Consider the following 22003-nt stretch of genomic DNA (forward strand, 5'->3'; position numbering starts at 1 on the left):
AGAGGTGGTGCCATGGTGGACTGAGAGGGCATGATGGAGGGACTGAGGATGCCAGGGGCAGCAAGGTGGGAGGTGAGGCAGCAAGGCTGAGAGGGCCTTGAGGGCCAGGGAATTGGGTTTGAAACAGACTTGGGAAGCCAGTGCCAGTCTGAACTGGGGCTAAGGTGACTGGTTTTGTGTTTTAGGCAGATCACCCTGGGTGGGGGAGGGAGGATGGATTGGAAGAGGCAAAATGAGGTCAGAGGGCATGGAGGCTGCAGTAAGTCTGAGTGAGGGGTGATGAGCTGCACCAGCACAGCTAAGAAGGAAGAAAGGAGGATGGATCCGAGACCCAGGGTGGAAAGATCATCATCAGACTGACTGGTGTGGGGGTGGATATGGAAGTTTCAGTGGCATCTCGGGTTTGAGACTTGGAGGAGAGTTCAGTCCCTGCTGGGCCCACTTGGAACCTGAGAGGAGCTGCAGAGAACATGGAATTCAATCTCCATGCCAAGAAGAGAGGAAAGAAACATCTCCAGCAAGGAGTTGGAGGCTAGCTCTAGCCCAGGGTCACAACCATCCCTCTGCTGACAGGTCTCCCAGTTTCTCTCTTCAGGTAATAGATTATATGAGTAATTCTGGTCCCATAAAGTCTCCAAGGTGAACAGGTCGGAAATGCGGGGAGGTAAGGAGCACTGTCGCTGATAAAAACTCTCCTCTGGAGGGCCCTACACCTAGACAGAGGTCAAGGATGAGGCTGGGTCTGGGCCCATGAGCCTGAACAAGTCTGACCTGGTCTGAGGGGCTCCCTGGTGAATCAAAGGTGGGGTCTCCCTAGAAGACTGTGATTTTCTTTCCTCAACAACCCACACCCCAGACTAAGAAGTGGGAAAATGCTCTGTCTTGCCTCCAAACGGAGGCTGAGGTTGTTCCAAGTAGGTCATTCCCATGGGAATTGAAATGGGGTGGGGGGGCGCATTCCACACCTGTGCCTGCCCTTCAAAATGGAAAGCATGTATTTTAAGACCCTGAAGGTGGAAAGTTCCTTCAGAAATGGAATTAGTGTTCCAGAGATGATTCAAATAAACAGTTCCCTTGGCATCATGTTTAACTTGGACAAGTGTGAGTCCTGTGAAGTAGAAGTAAAATTCCTGGAACTAGAGGGATTCTTACACGTGTAGTATTAGGAAACGGTGAAGCAGTGTGTGAAGGCAAAGTTGGAGTTATGAATCTCAGTCATTCTCCCAAGTTCCTGTAAAAAGGAAAAAGATGCATTTGGCTAAAACAGACGTCCTGCAGCAGCCCCCCCCAGAGGCTCTAGGCCAGGGATTCTTAACCTCTTTGAGCCTTGGACCTAACGGCAGTCTGCTGAAGCCTGTGGAACTCTACCTCAATAATGTTTTAAAATGTACAAAATAAATAGTAGAATTGCAAAGAAACCCAAATATACTTAAATTCAATCAAAATATTAAATATTGTCAAAGGGTAACCAAAACATTTTAAAATTGGTAATGTGGTAATATATATGCTTATTCACTAATAGCAAACTCTAACAGCAGATTTAATGACTACATAATTTCAGAATACAATGAGTGTAAATGATATTTCAAAGATTCTGCAATAACCAAACTGTGTTTTGAAAATATCCCTTGGTGGCAGAGTGACAGGTGCTGCTAATGCTACTGTGGTTTCTTCTTCAGTGAAAGAAATGCTAAACTTCAGTTAGAGGCTAACAAAAATACAGATGCCATTTTACTCCCATTCAAGTCATGGGCCTCCTGAATCTCATCTGTGGACTATCTCAGGACCTCAATTTAAGAGCCCTGTTCTATACTTCACACTCACTAGAATGGCTATTCTAGTTATATATTTTCCATATAACAAATGTTGGCAAGAATGTGGAGAAATAAGAACCTTCGTGCTCTGTTGGAATGGTGCAACAGTTTGGTGGCTCCTCAGCAAGTTAAGTATAGAATTACCATATCACTCGACAATCCCATTTCTAGGTCTATAACGAGTAAAACTGAAAGCAGGGACTGGAACACATATGTGCACGCCAATGTTCGCGGCGGTATTATTCACACCAGCAAACGATGGAAGCAGTGTCCATCAACAAATGAATGGATAAACAAAATGTAGTATATTCACACAATGGGATATTTATTCAGACTTAAAAAGGAATGAAGTTCTGATATAGGGGACAACATGGATGAACCCTGAAGATACCATTTGAATGAAATAAATCAGGCATAAAAGAACAAATACTGTATGATCTCATTTATATGAAATAGTTAGAAGAAGCAAATTCATAGAGTCATAGAGGAAATGACAGGTTACCGGGGACTGGGGTAAGGGTGAGGAATGGGGACTTAATGCTTAATTGATAGAGTTTCTGTTTGGCTGATGGAAAAGTTTTAGTATTAGATGGTGTTGCTGGTAGTACAACATTGTGAATGTAATTAACCACACTGACTTGCATACTTAAAAGTGGCTAAAATGAGATATTTTGTGTTGTATATATGAACCCTGCTGTGGTGGGCTGAATTATGTAGTGCAGAAAAAAAAAAAACGTAAAAATTAATCAACTGTTCCTAATTCACATTCCCACCAGTGAAGGAGCACCTATTTCTTGACATCTTCTCCAGTACTTATTTTCTGTTTATTTTTTGCTTTTTTAAATAACAGCCATCCTAGAGTAGGGTCTATTGAAGATGTTGTTTTTAGTTGGAGTGTGGTGTGACAGAGTGAGGTTGGACCCTAACCCTCCTTTATGAAGAGAAAGCCACATGGAGAAAAGGAAGCTGAAAGTCAACAGAACCCAGAAGAGAAAGAAGAGGCCACCATGTGCATTATCATGTGACCAAAAAGCCAAGGACCCAGGGACTGCCAGTGGCCTACACTAAAACAACACAGTCTTCAGGGAGAAAGAATCCCTTTGCTGATGCCTCAACTTTGGGCTTCTTGTAGCCACGAAACCGTAAGTCAGTAAATTCCCATTTTTAAGCCAACGCATTGTGTGGCATTTGTCTTAGCAGCCAGAAATTAATCCTCTAAAAAGTGAAGCAAAATTGCATGTATTGGAAATAAAATGTTCAAAAACGGCAGAGGGACAGTGGTGCAAAGAAGAATCAGCCTCCTGCCTTCAAAAAAGCCTTTAACTGGTCTCTGACCTGACAGTCTGCTTATGGCATAAATTAACCTCCGGTTTCTGCTTTAGCATGCTCCAGAATCCTGATCTTGCGAAATAAATTGGACCAAGGTCCAAGTCTTACAGGTGAGAGGAGGCTTGTATGGTTCTAGAAAACAATCCTCACTGACCTGATTCTCCCTATGTAAGGGTGGATGTAGAGAGTTAATTAAAAGAAAAAATTAAAGTTTTCCATGCCTTCAGAGCTCTATGCATTATAATTTTTATGCTGGAGCTTTTTAATTTGGACAAATGTATAGTAAACTAATTGAGATTAAAACTTGGCACTTGGGAGCATTAAAGAACACCACAAAGTGTAAAGCCATCCCACTAAATCGGAAAACATGTTTGCACATTATATATCTGATAAGGGTCTAATAATCAGGATCTATAAAGAACCCTTACAACTCAACAAAAATATAAATAACCCAATTTTAGAATAGGCAAAGGATTTCTATAGATATTTCCCCAAATGAGACATATAAATGGCCAAAAAGCACATGAAAAGATGCTCAACTTCGTTAGTCATTAGGGAAATGAAAATCAAAACCATAATGAGATAAACTTCACACCGTCATGATCATTTTCTTGGAACATTTGTATCTATTCAGAAAAAGAAATAAAACAAAAACAGAAAAAAAAATTTATACATACCATACCCCTTACCCCTCCCTTTCATTTGTTCTAAACTAAATTTGTTTTAACATTTGTTCTCCCTATTATTTATTTTTATTCCATATGTTCTACTCACTTGTTGACAAGGTAGATAAAAGGAGCATCAGACACAAGGTTTTCACAATGACACAGTCACACTGTGAAAGCTATATCATTATTCAATCATCTTCAAGAAACAGAACACAGCTCTACACTTTCAGGCAGTTCCCTCCAGCCTCTCCATTATATCTTAAATAACAAGGTGATATCTACTTAATGCATCAGAATAACCTCCAGGATAACCTCTCTGACTCTGTTTGGAATCTCTCAGCCATTGACACTGTCTCATTTCATTCTTCCCCCTTTTGGTCGAGAAGGTTTTCTCAATCCATTCATGCTGAGTCTCAGCTCATTCTAGAGTTTTTCTGAATTCCTTGATGCTGAGTCTCGGCTCATTCTAGGATTTCTGTCCCACATTGCCAGGAAGGTCCACACCCCTGGGAGTCATGTCCCACATAGACAGGGGGAGGGTGGTGAGTTTGCTTGTTGTATTGGCTGGAGACAGAGGCCACATCTGAGCAACAAAAGAGGCTCTCTTGGGGGTGACTCTTAGGCCTAACTTTAAGTAGGCTTGACCTATCCTTTGTGGGGTTAAGTTTCATATGAACAAACCCCAAGACTGGGGGCTCAGCCTATAGCTTTGGTTGTCCACACTGCTTGTGAGAATATCAAGAATTCAACTTGGGGAAGTTGAATTTTCCCCCATTCTCATCATTCCCCGAAGAGGACTTTGCAAATACTTTTCCACTCACTGATCAAATCACTCTGGGATTCATTGGGGCATCACTCTGGAGAAACCAACAAAATCTCATGTCCTACCCAAGGTTCCATGTACTTATGGTGTTCAATTAAGCTGTCTACATAAGTTATATTAGGAAATGCACTAGTCAAAATATAAATTTTGTACCAAATAAACATTTTTTGCTTTAGTCTCACACATAAGTTGAAATTTTAAAATATTAATTACCATCTATTTTCAGCACCCTGCTCATGCAAAAACATTTTTAAAATGTGTGCATTTAGTCACTATCGTTATACACTCTAGGCATTTATAGATTATACCATCTCAATCTTTATCGTCTATCTTTCTTTCTGATTTCATTTATGCCCCCGGCCCTCCTTCCTCTATCATTCTCACATTCAGCTTCATTCAGTGTTTTGATGTTAAGCATCTTTTCATATACTTATTGGCTATTTGAATATCATGTTTAGAAAAACAACATTCCAATCTTTGGCCCATTTTCCTTGTTTTTTTTTTTTTGTTGTTGTTGTTGCTGTTGTTGAGTTGTAGGAGTTCTTTATATAGTCTGGAAAACGCTTATCAGATATATGGTTTCCAAATATTTTCTCCCATTCTGTAAGTTGACTGTTCATGATCTTGATGTTTTTTGATGCACAAAAGTTTTAAATTTTGAGGAAGTCCCTTTATCTATTTTTTTCTTTTTTTGCTCATGCTTTTGGTATAAAATCTAAAAATCCTTTGCTTGCCATAAGGAATAAAATTAATTTTTAAAAGAGTTAAATATAGAATAACCATATGACCCAGTAATTCCACTCCAAGAGAAATGAAACCATGTGTCCACACAAAAACTTGTACATGAAAGTTCTTAGCAGTATTATTCATAATAGTCAAAAAGTAGAAACAACCCAAATATCATCAACTCATAAACATTGTGTTATAGATAAACAAATGTGTTATGTCCATACAGTGGAAAAATATTCAACTATAAAAAAGAAATGAAATTCCCCACACCCTCACTGTGCCAGTTTGAAACCCCAGAAAAGCCAAGTACTTTAATCTCATTCAATATTGCTGGGTGGGATCTTTTTTATTGTTTCCATGGAGCTGTGACCCACCCAATTGTGGGTGGTACTTTATGATTAGGTGGTTTCCATGGAGATGTATCTCCACCCATTCAAGGTGGGGTTCTTACTGGAGCCCTTTAAGAGGGAACCATTTTGGAAAAAGCTTCAGTGCTGACAGAGCCCACGCAGCCAGAGACCTTTGGAAATGTGGAAGGAAAATGCCCCCAGGGAAGTCCTTTGAAAGCAGAAAGCTGAGACCTCAGCAGATGCCTGCCACATGCCTTCCAGCTGGCAGAGGTGTTTCAGGCCCTTTGGCCTTTCTTGAACGAAGGTATCTTTCTCTGGATGCATTAGTTTAGACATTTTTATAGCCTTAGAACTGTAAACTTACAACTTAATAAATTCCCTTTTTAAAAGCCATTCTGTTCCTAGTATATTGTATTCCAGCAGCTTTAACAAACTGAAACACCTGCCCAACCTCCCTGCAACCCCAGGTGCCAGGATCATTTTTCATTCATCCCTACGGAGCATGCTCAGGAGCATCAGGAAATCTGGCTTCAAAATCCAACTCTACCACTTCACAGTTGTGCAATCCTTAGCACCTTTTTAAGTTTAATTCTCTTCCCTGACTAATAGATCTAATAACTTTCTCTCTTTTGGGCTGTCTCGAGAATAAATAAGATAAAGTACATGAACTTACCACAGGAAGAGCTCAGCTAGTGACAGCAGCAGGAACGGCAGTAGTAAGATGCCCAGCATTCCAGCATCTCTCTAGGGAGTCTCACTCATTTCTATGCATATGTGGATGGACATCTGCGGGCGCATGCAAGTGTAATTCCTAGTCATATCTGCACATGATATCCGCACAGTTCATATCTGTTCTATTCATCTGCGTATGAGTTGTATGTCATATAGGTTTCATATGTAATTCTGAATTCAAGTTAATGAATAGAACATTGAAAAGACAGGGGGAACAAAAACAGGAATGATGTACAGATAGATGCTACAACACGATGAACCTGGAAAACATTATGGTAAGTGAAAGAAGCTATTCATGAAAGGCCACCTATTCTATGATTCTGTATATGAAATGTCCAGAATAGGCAAATCCATAGAGACAGAAAGTAGGTTGGTGGTTGCCAGGAAGAAGGGAAACCAGGATAGGGAGAGGTACAGTGTTTTGGAATTAGATGGTGGCCATGGCTATATAACATTTTGAACATAATGGAATGACAAGATTATACATTTTAATATGGCTAAAATGGCGACTTTCATGTCATGTGAACTTTATCTCAATAAAAAGTTGCTTTTACAGTAGGCCAAACCCTCAATCTTGGGGTTTGTTCCTATGAAACTTATCCCTGCAAAGGATAGGCTAAGCCTACTTAAAATTAGGCCTATGAGTCACCCCCAGGAACCTCTTTTGTTGCTCAGATGTGGCCTCTCTCTCTCTCTCTCAGCCAACGTGACAAGCAAACTCACTGCCCTCACCTCTCTACATGGGACATGACTCCCAGGGGTGTGGACCTTCCTGGCAACGTGGGACAGAAATCCTACAATAAGCTGGGACTCAGCATCAAGGGATTGAGAAAACCTTCTCAACCAAAAGAGGGAAGAGAGAAATGAGACAAAATAAAGTGTCAATGGCTGAGAGATTTCAAACAGAGTTGAGAGGTTATCCTGGAGGTTATTCATAGGAATTATATAGCTATCACCTTTTTAGTTAAGGTATATTGGAGTAGCTGGAGGGAAGTGCCTGAAAATGTAGAGCTGTGTTCCAGTGGCCATGTTTCTTGAAGATGATTGTATAATGATATAGCTTTCACAGTGTGACTGTGTGATTGTGAAAACCTTGTGTCTGATGCTCCTTTTATCTATGATATGGACAGATGAGTAAAACAAAGGGATTAAAAATAAATAAATAATAGGGGGAACAAATGTTAAAATAAATTTATTAGATTGAAATGCTAGTGACCAATGAAAGCGATTGATAAGGGGTATAGAAAAAGAATAGGGGAAACAAAGGCTCAAATATATTGGGTAGATGGAAATACTAGCAATCAATGAGAGGGAGGGGTAAAGGGTATGGTATGTAGAAGTTTTTTTCTTTTTTCTTTTTATTTCTTTTTCTGAATTGATGCAAATGTCTAAGAAATGATCATGGTGATGAATATACAACTATGTGACGATATTGTGAGTTACTGATTATATACCAATAATGGATCATATGGTAAGAATGTTTGTTTTTACATGTTGTTATGTTTAAAAACAATTTTTTTAAATAGAAAAAAATAGTTGCTTTTAAAACATCTTGGGTGTGGTTCATCTTGGGTAGATGATTTCATTTGATGTAAGGGAATAGATAGAAGTAAAGGCAGTTCACTATTGGGTCTATAAGTAATATTACCATGTTGAAGGTAAGGATAATTGAAAGGGGTTATATAGACCCATGTCTATACACTGATTAACATTACAAATATAAATAAGTTCTTACATGAACTACTGCAAAGGTATGAATTTTGCACAAGAGTGTATAAGTTTGGGGTATGGGGGGGAAATGCTATTGCATGCTATGGGCTATGTTTACAGGAAAACATCAACAGTAACACAGCAACACCAGGGGTAAATAAGGGGGGAGGGACAAGAGTTACAGCATGGTTTGGAAATTCTGTTTGGTGATGATGTGTTTATTAGTTGTCATTCTCTTGGGAACAATGAAATTATCTAAAATTGAGAGTGCTGATAGACTGTTCACTTTGGACATGATACCTGATGCCCAATGAATGGAGGTGGCTGAAGGATGCACTGACTGAGAAGTAGATTGGTAAACAATGGTATATATATATGATCCAATATTGTGCTGCTACAAAAAGAAACAAAGTTGTGGGGCATGTAACATTGTGAATGAACCTGTGGGACACTGGGTGAGGCAAAATAAGCCAGAAACAAAAGAGCAAATACTGTATGGCCTCATTTAGGAAAGACTTATAAGAAAACAGAAGGCCTAGACTGTAAGCTCTTACAGCACTCACATTTAGTCCGGAGTAGTAACTGTTTTTCTGGATTTTGAAAGGCTGTTTTATATATGCATAACCTGGTATTTAGAGATGAGAACAAAGTCAATCAGGTTGGGATTAAGGAAATTCAGAATACAGGAGTAAGGAAGACATTGTCTATATTTTAGAACCTCATCTATTCTTTGAGACCAAAGGAAGAAAGATTTATTTTGTCAAGAACTTAAATTTTCTGTCTGGATACATCATTTAAACAATCCAAACACAGCCCAGAATAAGACTGAGGGCCTTCAGTCTTGTATAGCTTAAGGCAATGTCTGGATATATCCCAGCGTATATTATGCAGATAATAAAAAAGTATTGGCAAAATCCCTTGAGGGATGGGAGAAAAAATATGGAACTATTAAACTTTACCATCGGGAAACCCCTGATACTGTGTCAAACTTTAGGAACACCCGAATCAATAGGCCAAACCCTGGATCTTGACGCATGCTCTTGCGAAGCTTATGTATATAGCAGAGAAGCTTAGCCTACCCATAGTACACCTAACAGTTACTTCTGGAGGACCTCTTTAGTTGCTCAGATGTGGCCTTTCTCCCTCAGCCCAACTCTGCAAGTGAAATCATTGCTCTCCCTTCTGCGAGGGACATGACAACCAGGGGTAAAAGTCTCCCTGGCGGCATGGGAGATGACACCCAGGAATGAGCCTGGCACTGGCACCATGAAATCAACAATGCCATCTTGACCAAAAGGAGGAAAAGAAGTGTAACGAATAAGGTATCAGTTACTGAGAGAATTCAAATAGAGTAGAGAGTCTACTCTGGAGGTTACTCTTACATAAGCTTCAGTGACATTGTTACCTACCATAGCTTGCCAAACCCCAACCAAAACCATTCCTGCCAATCCTAAAGAATACCTAGGGTATTATATAAGGATATACAAAGGTTCCATGAACTGGAGTAACTTTTTCAGAAACCTACGGCCTACAGATGGGTCCCTGGACCAGATAAGTCCTGAAACCTAGAGGGGAGAGCCTCTCTGAGACAACAACTAGTTCTATCCTCCAAACCATATTATCAACAGCCCCTTCCAACATGAAAAATTAGAATGGGCATAGCCCAAATACCTCTAAAGAGTGGGAGAAAGACCAAAGGTGATGGTGGACTTATACAGAGAAACAAACAAGTATGATTGCTGAATCATTATATTGATAATTCTTTTAGTCTCCAGTATCTTAGAGCAGCTAGAGATAAAAACTAAAATTGTAGAATTGTAACCCATACGAAACTCTGCAATCTGTTCTACAACTAATTGTTACACTGTCCTTTAAAATTTATTGCTCTTTTGAATATATATTATTTTTCACAAAACAAGGGGGAAAAAATTGATTGTGTTATTAAGAAATATTTATTCCTTCTAGCCTCCAATGTTCTGGAACAGCTAGAAGGAAAAATCTGAGATGATGGTATGGTAGCCCATGACAAACTCTGGGATCTGTCCTCTAATTACTTGTTGAAGAGTGCTTTGAAAACTATTGCTTTTTTCTTTCTTTGCTTTGTATATATGTTATATTATACAATAAAAAGTTTTTTTTTTTTAAAGATGCTACAAAAGTTCCATGTACTAGACAGTAACTTTCCAGAAAACTATAACCTCCAGATAAATCCCTAGACCAGATAAGTCCTGAAATGCAGAGGGGCCAGACTCTCCAGAACATCAACTAGTTCCATCCCCCATCCCATATTATCAACAGCCCCTTCCAACATGAAAAAGTTAGGATGGGCACAGCCCAAATATCCCTAAAGAGTGGGAAAAGATCAAAGATGATGGTGGAGTTACATAAAAAAAGAAGGTAGGGTTTAACAAATGAGTATGACTGCTGAAACATTATATTGATATTTCTTTTAATCTCCAATGTCTTAGAGCAGCTAATAGTAAAAACCTAAAAATGTGGAATTATAACTGTGCAATCTGTTCTACAATTAATTGTTGTGATGGGCTTTGAAATTTTTTGCTTCTTTGTATGTTATTTTTCACAAAAAGGAAAAAAAAGTCAATTGTGATGATAAATGCACAGCTATTGATGATATTGTGAACCACTGATTGTACACTTACGATGATTATACAGTATGTGAATATATAATATATATCAATAAATAATAAATAATTTTTAAATGACGTCATTTGAGAGCATTTGCTTGGTGAACTGAGGGCAAAGAGGCTCCCTGAGTAAGCACCCAGGACCAACCAGTTTGCATATGGATTCCCTTCCCCCAGCAAGCCATGAGAAAGGGAAACACCACAAAGCAATTCCAAAAAATGGCGAACAAAATGAAACAAATGAACCTAACTGTATGTCAATCCATGTCATAATCATGCACAGTAATTTGATTGTACATTCCTATAGAAACATATAAGGACAAAAGAACTACTAAGAAATCTTAATCAGCCCTTGGTAATCATGGTGTTAGTCAGATGAGGGGTATTGTTGTTTTAATCTAGTTTATATATAAGCCTGTAGAATGAGAAAGCAAATAAATGATGTGTTAATGTCATTAGGGATCAAGTTGAAGAAAAAAGCTACTAATATTAAATCAAATAAGTTAGGTAAAAACCTAATGACCTTAACTTTAAATTGGATACACTGGTATGGTTTCATAATTTATTTTTCACTTTTTAAAATACTTATTTTCCAACTCTGTCCACCAAAAAGGTCCAGAAACAATGACAACAACCCAGTATCAATAGCATCCCTGGTGTCTGACTAGGGTGTCTAAATGCCATTTCCCACTAGAAGGAACCAGGAGTCTCTGGGGAATAGCTGATTCCAGATGTGGGGCAAGATGAGTGCAATTATTCCCATTTTAAAAACCAGAAACTAAGACTCAGAAAGAATGATGAGTTGTCCAGGGTCAAATAGGATGTAAGTGGCAGATCCAGGATCTGAACCCAAGTTGCTGTACTTCCGGAGCGTGTGGTCATCATAGCTGTGCAACCTTCCTTCCTTTGCAACAGGATGGAAGCTGTTGAAAATGTCAAATATTTGGAAGGGAAGAGGGGATAGCAGATGCAGCCTTCATGACTGATGGCCTGTTTTCCCTGTGAATTTGATCCGAGGCTCTTATAGACCAGGGGACAAGAACTGCTGTTCACACTGTGAGTGCCAGGTAGCTAAGAAGTCAATCACATTTCTGATTCAAGGTTATCTGGGCAAGCCAGTGAAATAGAGATGTCCCCACAGAAAGGAACTATGCAGGGAGAATTGCCTCATGTGGCCCCCTCCTGCTCTGTGGCAGCCTCCGGAGACAAGGGTCAAATCCAGAGTATGAGCTGACTCAAGCTGCATATGAGTCATCAAGGGGCGGAGAGCTTCCAATTAAAACTCATGCAAACTCAGCTGCTATCTAGAGCCCAGAAAAGGAAGGCAACATGCAAATATGGCTTACCCTGCCCTGATCACACCTGAATTTTGTTCTCTGCACAGTTGTACCCTGCCTCTGGAAAAAGACCTGAATGAAGTGGACTGAGGCCAAAGAAGGGGCAAAAGAAGCCAGGATGTGTTCTTCCTGGGCAACAGAGAAGTGGTGAGGCAAGCTGCAGGGAGGAAGCAGGGTCCATCGCATAAAGAATTTTAAACCAATGAGTAGCTACCGGCATTATAACATGGTTAAACAGACTTTAGGGTCAGATTCTGTGTTTGAATCTCAGCCCCATCATTTTACTGCTATGTACCCTTAGGCAAGTTACTTAACCTCTCTAAGCCTTATTTCTTTATCTGAAAAACAGAGATAAAAAAAAAGTCATGTCTAGGGCGAGCAACAGTGGCTCAGTGGCAGAGTTCTCGCCTGCATGCTGGAGACCCAGGTTCAATTCCTGGTGCCTGCCCATGTTAAAAAAAAAAAAATCAAATCTACTAAGAGTTCCACTCCTGATAATGCACACTACATAACTCCAACCAACCCACCCACTGAAGAAGTTAGAAAAGCTGGATGAAATACAAAACACTTCTGCTTGAAGGCACTGGAGTGTGAACAGGGTAGTGAAAAATTACAAGGCCAAGATTTGGGGCAAGATATAACTCCAGGGAGGGGAGTCCAGCATTTGGGGTTACTTTTTCCTGGAGTTGTCTTCCAATTTTGGAAGAGACAAGTGAATGTCTGAGAGGATGCGCAGCCTTTTGACGGCCTGTACAGCTAGGGAACGATCACTGGAATGCTGGTCCCTATTAAAGTGTCTGTGCTTTGAAGTGAAAACCACAAAAAGCTGCATCCTCGGAGTCAGACTGAACCATAAATAAACTAGCCCTCACAAGGACTGAAGCCTAGCTTCTAATCATCTCAATTCCTGAAAATGCATTAAGGTAATCCTGGATTATTAGAACCCCCAGGCACTAGCAATGTAGATCCTGGCAGAAGAAAATGTAAACCCTCCCTGGAAGTAGTTAACATAATCCTAAATACCCAATAAAAAATAACCAGGCACACAAGGAGACAAGGTATCATGAAGAAAAGCCAGCAGAAACAGCAAACAATAGGAAGCTCCACAGAGCCTCCAAAAAAAGTTGGAGCTGTCAGCATAAAATTAAAACAAATATTTTACTATGTTCAAGAAGATAAAAGACAAGGTTAAAAACATAAGCAGAGAACTGGAAACTACAACAAAAAAGGACACAGATTTGAAAATAACCAAACCAGAATTTCAGAACTAAAAAATACAATAATCTAAATTAAGAACTCAGTGAATAGATTTCATAACAAATTAGATATAGATGAAGAGGGTATTGGTAAATTGGAAAGTATATCACGAAAAAATATACAGAATGAAACATGGGGAAACCAAAGAATGGAAAATGCAAAAATGAGAATATATGGAGAATACAAGATATGACATACCTTCTAACATACATGAAACTGGAGTTCCAAAAAGACAGTAAATAGAGAATGGGACAGAAACAATATTTGAAAGGAAAATGCCTGAGAAACTGATGAAAGATATTGCTTCAAACTAAAAAAAGAAAAGAAAACCTACAACCCTCAAGCAGAATAAACAAAAAGAAATCTACATCAAGACTAATCGAGGTAAAAATTGCTGAAAAGATCAGGAAAAAAATTTAAAGCAGTCAGATTAAAAAGACTAATTACTTTCAAAGGGGCAACAATCATTATTTCTGTTGAGCTGACTTCTCAACAGAAACATTGGTAACCAGAAAATAAGGGAATGATGTTTGTAAAGTGCTGAAAGAAAATGACTGCAACCTAGAATTCAGTTCCCAAGAAGACATGTCTTTCAAGAAGGGAAGTGAAATAAAGATATTTTCAGATGAATAAACACTTAGAAAATTCATTAGCACTAGATACTCCTAAATAAAATACTAACGGGTCCTCTTCAGGAAGTAGAGAAGTAATTTCAGATGGAAGGTCAGAGTTGTAGGAAGGCATGATGAGCAATGGAAGTGACAAATATGTGAATAAATCTAAGTGAATATGGACTGTATAAAGCAATAGTAATATAGAATGAGACTATGTAACAACCGTGAGTGTATTAGTTATCTGTGACCACATAACAAATCACTCCCCAAATTTAGTGGCTTCAAACAACTCCCCTCTACCACTAGGCTAATCATATAACTAAAGTCTAGAGTATACTACTATTATGGGTCTATATAAAGCCCCTCAAAACAAACAAACAATAACATCCTTGCCCACAATTCTGTGGGCTAGTAATTCAGGAGCTTCTTGGCTGGCAGTTCTGGCTCGGGGTGTCTCATGAGGTTGCAATAAGGTGGAACCCAGGACTGCAATCATCTGAAGGTTGTCTGGAGCTGGGGAATTCGATTCCAAGATGGCACCAATGTCACATGGCTGACATTAGTGCTGGTTCTGGAAGGATGCCTTAGTTTTTCTCCACAGCTCCCTCCCACAGCTGATTAAGTGTCTTAATGACCAAAACAGAAAGCCTTCTAGACCCAGCCTTGAAAATCACCTACTTTTATCTCTGCCCTACTTTACTGGTCACACAGTCAAGCTCTGGTTCAATATATGAGGAAACCACACAAGAGCATGACTAGCAAAGCAAGGATCATTGGGGCCACCTTGGAGAATGGCTACCAAAGTGACATCATCTCCCTCCTGTACCATCCATTCTAGATTTCCCTCACCATGGCCAGAAACTTGACACTATGAAGTGATCTACACTTTTATTCCTGAGAAGTCAGAGGTCTTAGATGCTTTATCCTTGACAGGGCATAGCTGCTACATTGCACAATTTTATTCTTTCCATTGCCCCCATACCTTTTATGTCCCACCACTAACACAGAAGCCAACATCTCACTTTCTAGCTATACTTCAATTCAATCCTCACAGGAGAAAATATTAGGAATCATGCTACGACTGTATGCCAGAGTGTTCTAGTTTGCTAGCTGCCACAATGCAATATACCAGAAATGGAATGACTTTTTAAAAAGAGGAATTTAATAAGTTACAAATTTATAGCTCTAAGACCATAAAAGTGTCCCAATTAAAGCAAGTCTATAGAAATGTCCAATCTAAGGCATCCAGGGAAAGATACCATCATTCAAGAAAGCCAATGAAATTCAGGGTTTCTTTCTCAAATGGAAAGGCACTGGGTGAATGTGGAGTTGTCTGCTAGCTTCCTCTCCAGGCCTCTTGCTTCATGAAGCTCCCCCAGGGGCATTCTCCTTCATCTCCGTGCTAGTTTGAAATGATGTATGTACCCTAGAAAAGCCATGTTTTAATCCTAATTCCATTTTGTAAAGGCAGTCATTTCTTCTAATCCTTACTCAGTATTGTATGTTTGAAACTGTAATTAGATCATTTCCTTGAAGATGTGACTTAATCAAGAGTGGCTGTCAAGCTGGGTTAGGTAGAGGCGTGTCTCCACCCATTTGGGTGGGTCTTGATTAGTTTCTGAAGTCATATAAAAGAGGAAACATTTTGGAGAATGAGAGATTCTGAGAGCAGAGAATGCTGCAGCACTACAAAGCAGAGAGTCTGCTAACCAGCGCTTTGGAGATGAAGAAGGAAAATACCTCCCAGGGAGCTTCATGAAACAGGAAACCAGGAGAGAGAGCTAGCAGATGACGCCTTGCTCGCCATGCGCCCTTCCAGCCGAGAGAGAAGCCCTGACTGTTTTTTCACCATGTGCCTTCTCACTTGAGAGAAAAACCCTGAACTTCATCAGCCTTCTTGAACCAATATCTTTCCCTGGATGCCTTTGATTGGACATATCTATGGACTTGCTTTAATTGGGACATTTTCTCGGCCTTAGAACTATAAACTAGCAACTCATTAAATTCCCCTTTTCAAAAGCGATTCTGTTTCTGGTATATTGCATTCCGGCAGCTAGCAAACTACAACAGTTGAATTATAGGTTCAGGCAAAGCAATTAATCTTCTAGAAGATTAACAGAGGAGAGTCTCTTTATTATGTTGGGGTAAAAAAAAGATTTTTAAAAGTCAGACACAAAAAGTCCTAAGCAAAGGAAATGGTGATAAATCTGACCATGTTATAATTAAGAGCTTCTTTTCAACAAAAGATACTAGTAAGAGAGCAAACAGCCAAGCCACAGAGTAGAAGATAGTTAAATTACAACCTGATTGATTTCAAGTATATAAAGTTCCCAAAAGAGGAAATCTAAGCTAGAGATTTAGAGATGCAGGCATAGATGGTGAAAATATAAAGGCAAGCAAGGAAGCAAAAACCCTCATAGTCAAGGGACAGAAGTGATCTGAAGGACCCCCAGCAGACTCTTGTGGGGGGGAGGAGTGATCTATTTTTCACCTGAATGGTCTCATTTGGGCAGTTGCTTTGTGATCATACACTGAGCTGTATGTTTTGTTTTTGTACATTTTTCTCTATGGGCATTTTATTTCACAACATAAAAGTTTAAAAAATAGCATTTATCTCGTAAGATTCTTGTGAGAATGACATGAGATGATGCATAGGAACCAGTTTGCAAGAAGGCTGGCACAATGGAAGTGCTCAACAACGTTAACATCTCTGACTGTCATTGGATTTGGGGCATCTTCAGTGTGGCCTGCCTGAATGCATGGCACTCAGCAGAGGGGATGATCCACGTGTTCATGGGAGGACACCCAGGGAGACTGTGTGACACATGGAATAGATGGTGTAAGGGACCAAGAGAGGTCAAAGACACAGCCCCGTCAGGGGCCAGCTGGGGTACAGCGACACTTCTCTCTTGATGCACCCCTCAAACAGAAGGCCACGGAGTACCCCAACCTTGAGGGGCTCCAAGTTCAAGAATATGAAGGAGCTTCAGTGAGTCGGACGGGAGTTCTGGAGGGTTCGATGTTGCCTGCTGCAGTTCCAAGCACCCCCTACCATAGCTCAGTGTGGTCTGGCTCAGCAAGTACCCAAGGCAGTGGCCACTGACCAGTCTCAGCCAGGGCAGCCAGAATCCTGCCCTGAGGGGTGCAGGACCCACAGGCAGAAGTCGGGGGCTTCATCCACATTGGTCTTGTATCTGGGCTTCAGAAAGCCCCATCTCTGCCACCCCAACCCCTGGCTCCACGATGAGCAGGGCAGGACATATTTACAGGGCTTGAGTTGCCTCAGGTGGGCACCATGGGCCAAAGACTAACACTGCTCCCCAAAGCCACCCAGACAATTGGGAGAAAGGGATTGGATCAGCCCCAAACCTGGCAAGCTGACCTTTGTTTATTATGCCAAGTTTATTTAGGTATAATAATCATATAGTTAAATTCACCTTTTAAAGTGTATCATCTGATGAATTTTGACAAATGTATACAGTCATATAACTTCCACCACAACCTAGATGAAGAACATTTCCATTGCCCCAAAAAGTTCTCTCCGATCCGTTGTGGTCAATCTTCTCTTCCCATCTTCAACACGTACCACTGCCAGACTGTTTTGTGTCTCTGTAGTTTTGGCTTTTCCAGAATGTCATGCAAGTGAGCTCATTCAGGATGTAGCCGTTTGAATCTGGTTCATTTGCTTGGCATTATGCTTTTGAAATTCATCCATGCTGTTGAAAGTATTGAATGCTCCTTCCTTTTTACTGCTAAGTAGTATTTCACTGTATGACTATATCACAATGTGATGGGCGTTTCCGTTGCTTCCAGTTTGGGGCAATTATGAATCAAGCTTCTATACACATTCATATATAGGTCTTTCGGTAGATATATATTTTTTCATTTCTTTGGAGTAAATAGCCAGGAGTGAGATTTTAGAATCTAACAAGAAAATGACAATCTCTTCTCCCAAGAGGGTGTATCCCATCTTTGTTTAAATATCCCCATTGGTAGAATTGCTCTCTTGTCATCAACAGAAGGAGATTGAAAGACTGGTGACTCAGTAATTCAGTGAGAAACTCAAATGATGGAATATTTTTGAAAAGCACTGCCATTCTAGAACTCTGAAGTACCAACTACAACTCAAAGCATTGAGGCACTCCTGGTTTTTAGTATTGATTTTACCATTAAACGTGCGCTCTGGCAAGTCCCTCAGTCCTGGGGCCAAACTTGGGCAGCTGACCACTGGATTAATGCGTGTCGGGCGTTGTGATGGCCATTGTGCATCTATCACATCATTTCATCCACGGTTCACCGTCAAGGACAGTACTGCTCACCCCCCTCTTGTGCATAAGGAAAAAGGCTCAGAATGGTTAGGTTGATGGCCCAAATCAATGCTCCGGGGTAGGTAGAGCCAAATTTTGGCCCCAGGTCTGCTAGGATCTGAAGCACTGCTGTCTTCTGGGACCCTCGGCGCTCAGCTCTGGGTCTTGGGGAGGGTGGATTAAAGGGCTGGACTCAGGAGCAGGAACCTCTAGGTTGACCTGGTGAGGCTTTGCTGCCCTCTGGTGGCAAAGCAGGGTAGCACTCCAGGTAGGATCCACTCTAACTGGGCAGCCCTTGGGGTGAGGTGCTGTCCTCCCAGGCAGACCTCAAATCTGGCCTCATTGTGCCGTTATCAAGGGTCCCCACCAGGGTACACTAGGGGCTTTGGGCCATCCACCCACAAATCATATGCCCCTCAGGCCTTCAAAGACCCAAAGCCTGACACACAGATTTGAGTCTGCGACCCTGAGTCAGTCACCTCCTCCACTGGCCTCATTTCCTTATTGTAAAATCATTACGAGAATATGTTCAACACATTTAGGGTGGCCAAAGCCACCGAGGTTGTTATTACCAGTTCCTTTAAGCCCACATGCCTTAATTCACCCCCACCTGTTCATTCATTCACTTCACTTCCATCTGTGCCTTGCTCATAGCTGGGGATGTCAGGGAAACAGCTGTCAACCAGACAAATGCCGCCCCTGCCCTCCTGGCTCTATAACTCTTTAATCCACTGTCTCCGGTGTTCATTCATTCATTGAGTGCCACTGCATTTAATGTTCATTCATTTTTTTCCTGGATTCACTCACTTCCTTATTCATTCATCATCCCCTCCCTTGGTCATCTCATTTACACATTCATTCACTCTTCATTTATTTTTTTCAGGCAGCTGTTCCCTTCTTCCCGACTCTCGAAGAGGAAGCACCCATTTTGTGCCAGACCAGGGTTAGACGCTGGGATTCTGTCCCAGCCCTCAAATAACTCCCAGATTCAAGACAGATGGTGAGAATAAGCTGTGGTAACTGCTACACCAGCCATCAGGACCCAGGGCAGGGGAGGGCCAAGAAGGAAGTGCCTGACTGCCTGGAAGCGGGGACCGTTAGAGAAAGCTCCATGAAGGAGGCGGCATTCAGGCCAAGCTAAGAATGGTGTGTGGGAGTTCTCCAGTCAGGACAAGACATTCCAGGCAGTCTCTGCTTTTTGGAATGTGTGGAGGAAAGCGAGGTACCCAGGCTGCTGGAGTGTACGATGGAGGGTGAGTGTGTGGCTGTAACTGCTGCCCTCCACCCACGCCAAGCCCTCCCCAAGTTCCAGTGGCAGCCCTTTTCCATCAACTTTGGCCTCTGGGAATCTATCCCCTATCAGGTGGCCACAAATGGCTTTAGAGCACTAAGGAAGCACCCACCAGGCCCCCTCACCTGTCCACTTCACTGTCCCACTAGAACAGCTGTCGTGAGTCAAGAGGCTGAGCCAACAACAGCAGCACCTGAAGTTCCTGGCCTCCAAGATCCCATTTTCATCCAGTTTATTGAGTGCCTTACTGTAAGCCAGGCCTTGCTCCAGACACTAGGGATACAACTTTGAATAAGACACGGTTCCATATTTCAGAAGGTAACAAGTAATAAACAAGAAAACCAACAACTGTAAAGACCACCAAGAACACACCCGAAGTTGAACAGAAGTTGAAAGGAGGCAGACACAATTCTGCAAATAAACTTACTACCGTCCCCCCTACACGGAGGATGTGAATTCCCTGGCAACATGGGATGTGACTCGCAGGGATGAACCTGGCCCTGGTATCATGGGATTGAGAATGCCTTCTTGACCAAAAGCGGGGAAAACAGATGAAACAAAATAAAGTTCAGTGGGTAAAAGATTTCAAATAGTCCAGCAGTCATTCTGGAGGTTACTGTTATGCAAGCTTCAACCAGATTTTGCAAATTGCCACAGTATGCCAAGCACCAGCAACAGTATCTCTGAAAACCCTAAAGAAAAACCCTGGGCGCTATCTAAGACTATATAAAAGTTTTACTTAGTAAGTTTATTCTTTCAGAAATGTAAGGCCTCCAAATTGTTCCTACACCAGGTAAGCCCCGAAACCCAGAGGTACTGGTTTCTCCAAGAAACATTAACATGTGTCATTCTTCTACCCCATAAGACCACCACCCCTTTCCAGCATGAAGAAGTTAAAATGGTCATTTCCCAGATATCTCTAAAGATTGACAGAATGATCAAATGAGAGGGAGGAGGTATAACTGAGAAACTAGGATTCCACAAATGATTATGATCACTAACTCATATAGTTATTTCCTTTTAGTTTCTAATGTATTAGAACTGCCAAAAGGAAATACCAGAAATTACTGAACTGTCATCCAGTAGCCTCGATCTTTGAAAATGATCATATTAATCATTTAGCTTTTATCACATGGCCACGTGGTTGTAAAAACCTGTGACTGGCACTCCCTTTATCCAGTGTATGGATAGATGAGTAATACAATAAAGATATGAAAAAATAATATTAATAATAATAGGTTAGGAATATGGGGGGGAATACGCCTACATAAACAATGGACAATAGTTATAGTACTACTTTAATAATCTTTCATTAATTGTAACAAATGAAACTACAATCTAAAAAAGTAGTATAATTACAAAAAAAACATATTATCATCAATTTTAACAACCTTTCCACACCAGTACAAGTGTTGGTGGTGGGATGGTGTATGGGAATCCTGTATTTTATCTATGATTGTTCTGTAAACCCACTTCCCTAATAAAAAAATTAATTAAAAAAAGAAAGAAGGAAGGCAGACAGCACTTAAGCTCAGTATGAAGGTGTTAAAAAGGAATTATATGATTTGTCCTTATGTTTGGTAATTTGGAGGAGGGTTCCTGTAAACGGGTTTTTCTCTGGGCTATATGCAGTCAGGAAGTGGGGGCCAACTCTATGATTGGGTAGCTTAAGGAATATTAAAGTGGAGAAATGAAGACGGCTAACCTGTAAAGAAGCAGCAGCCAGAATGAAAAGATGTTTGGCGTTTTTCTGGTTCGAATACTATTCTTGCTTATGTCTGACCTCAAACATGATTACAGGGCAGTCTCGTTTATGTCTTGGTCCATTGCGGTCACGAAGTGGCCTTGTGGGATGTCAGTGTTCTCTGAATTTGTTTATGTTCAACAGGAAAGCACCAAGGCCCGACAGGGTGGGGGTGGGGGTGGGGGTGGGGGTGGAGTGTCCCAGACCAGAAGAGCTGCTTTGCTCTTTGTCATCAGACAGGCGCCTTCACCCAGTCAGGGTATGTCTGCCCGGGGCCAGGTGCAGAGTAATTCGAGAGGAACAAAGGAGATACGGCCCCAGGACCTCACCGCTGTTTTAAAGAACAGGCGATTGTCAGAAAAGACAGAAGGAGCGGACCAGATCCGAGGAGCAGGAGGACAAAGGCCTGGAGGCGGGGAGGGCGCAGTGGGCGGCGAGGCTGGGAGTCCTCGGCAAGAACAGCCACGTCTTCCCCGGGACGCGGCGGTTCGACTACACTGATTTGTTCAAAAACAGGAAATGAAAGCAAGTACCTTTGATTAAAATAACCCACGCTGGCCTCGGGCTCATGAATATTCAGCAGGCTGCTTCTGGCGCCAGACTCTGCCCCACCCCTCCCGCGCAAGGGACGGCGCTTGCGTAGCTGGCGCGAA

At 41.2% G+C, this 22003-nt stretch overlaps 1 long non-coding RNA gene across 1 annotated transcript; it reads right to left on the minus strand.

The window, feature by feature from the left end:
- Positions 1-221: 221 nt before the first annotated feature.
- On the minus strand, positions 222-21995 carry LOC143667085 (uncharacterized). The gene is made up of 3 exons (XR_013167849.1): positions 21884-21995; positions 6387-6499; positions 222-1231 (listed from the first exon to the last, which is right to left on the minus strand). It is a non-coding gene; the product is annotated as an uncharacterized LOC143667085 (long non-coding RNA).
- Between the last annotated feature and the right edge of the window lie 8 nt (positions 21996-22003).

This window comes from Tamandua tetradactyla, chromosome 23, assembly GCF_023851605.1.
Source record: "Tamandua tetradactyla isolate mTamTet1 chromosome 23, mTamTet1.pri, whole genome shotgun sequence".
In the NCBI taxonomy this organism is placed as follows: domain Eukaryota; kingdom Metazoa; phylum Chordata; class Mammalia; order Pilosa; family Myrmecophagidae; genus Tamandua; species Tamandua tetradactyla.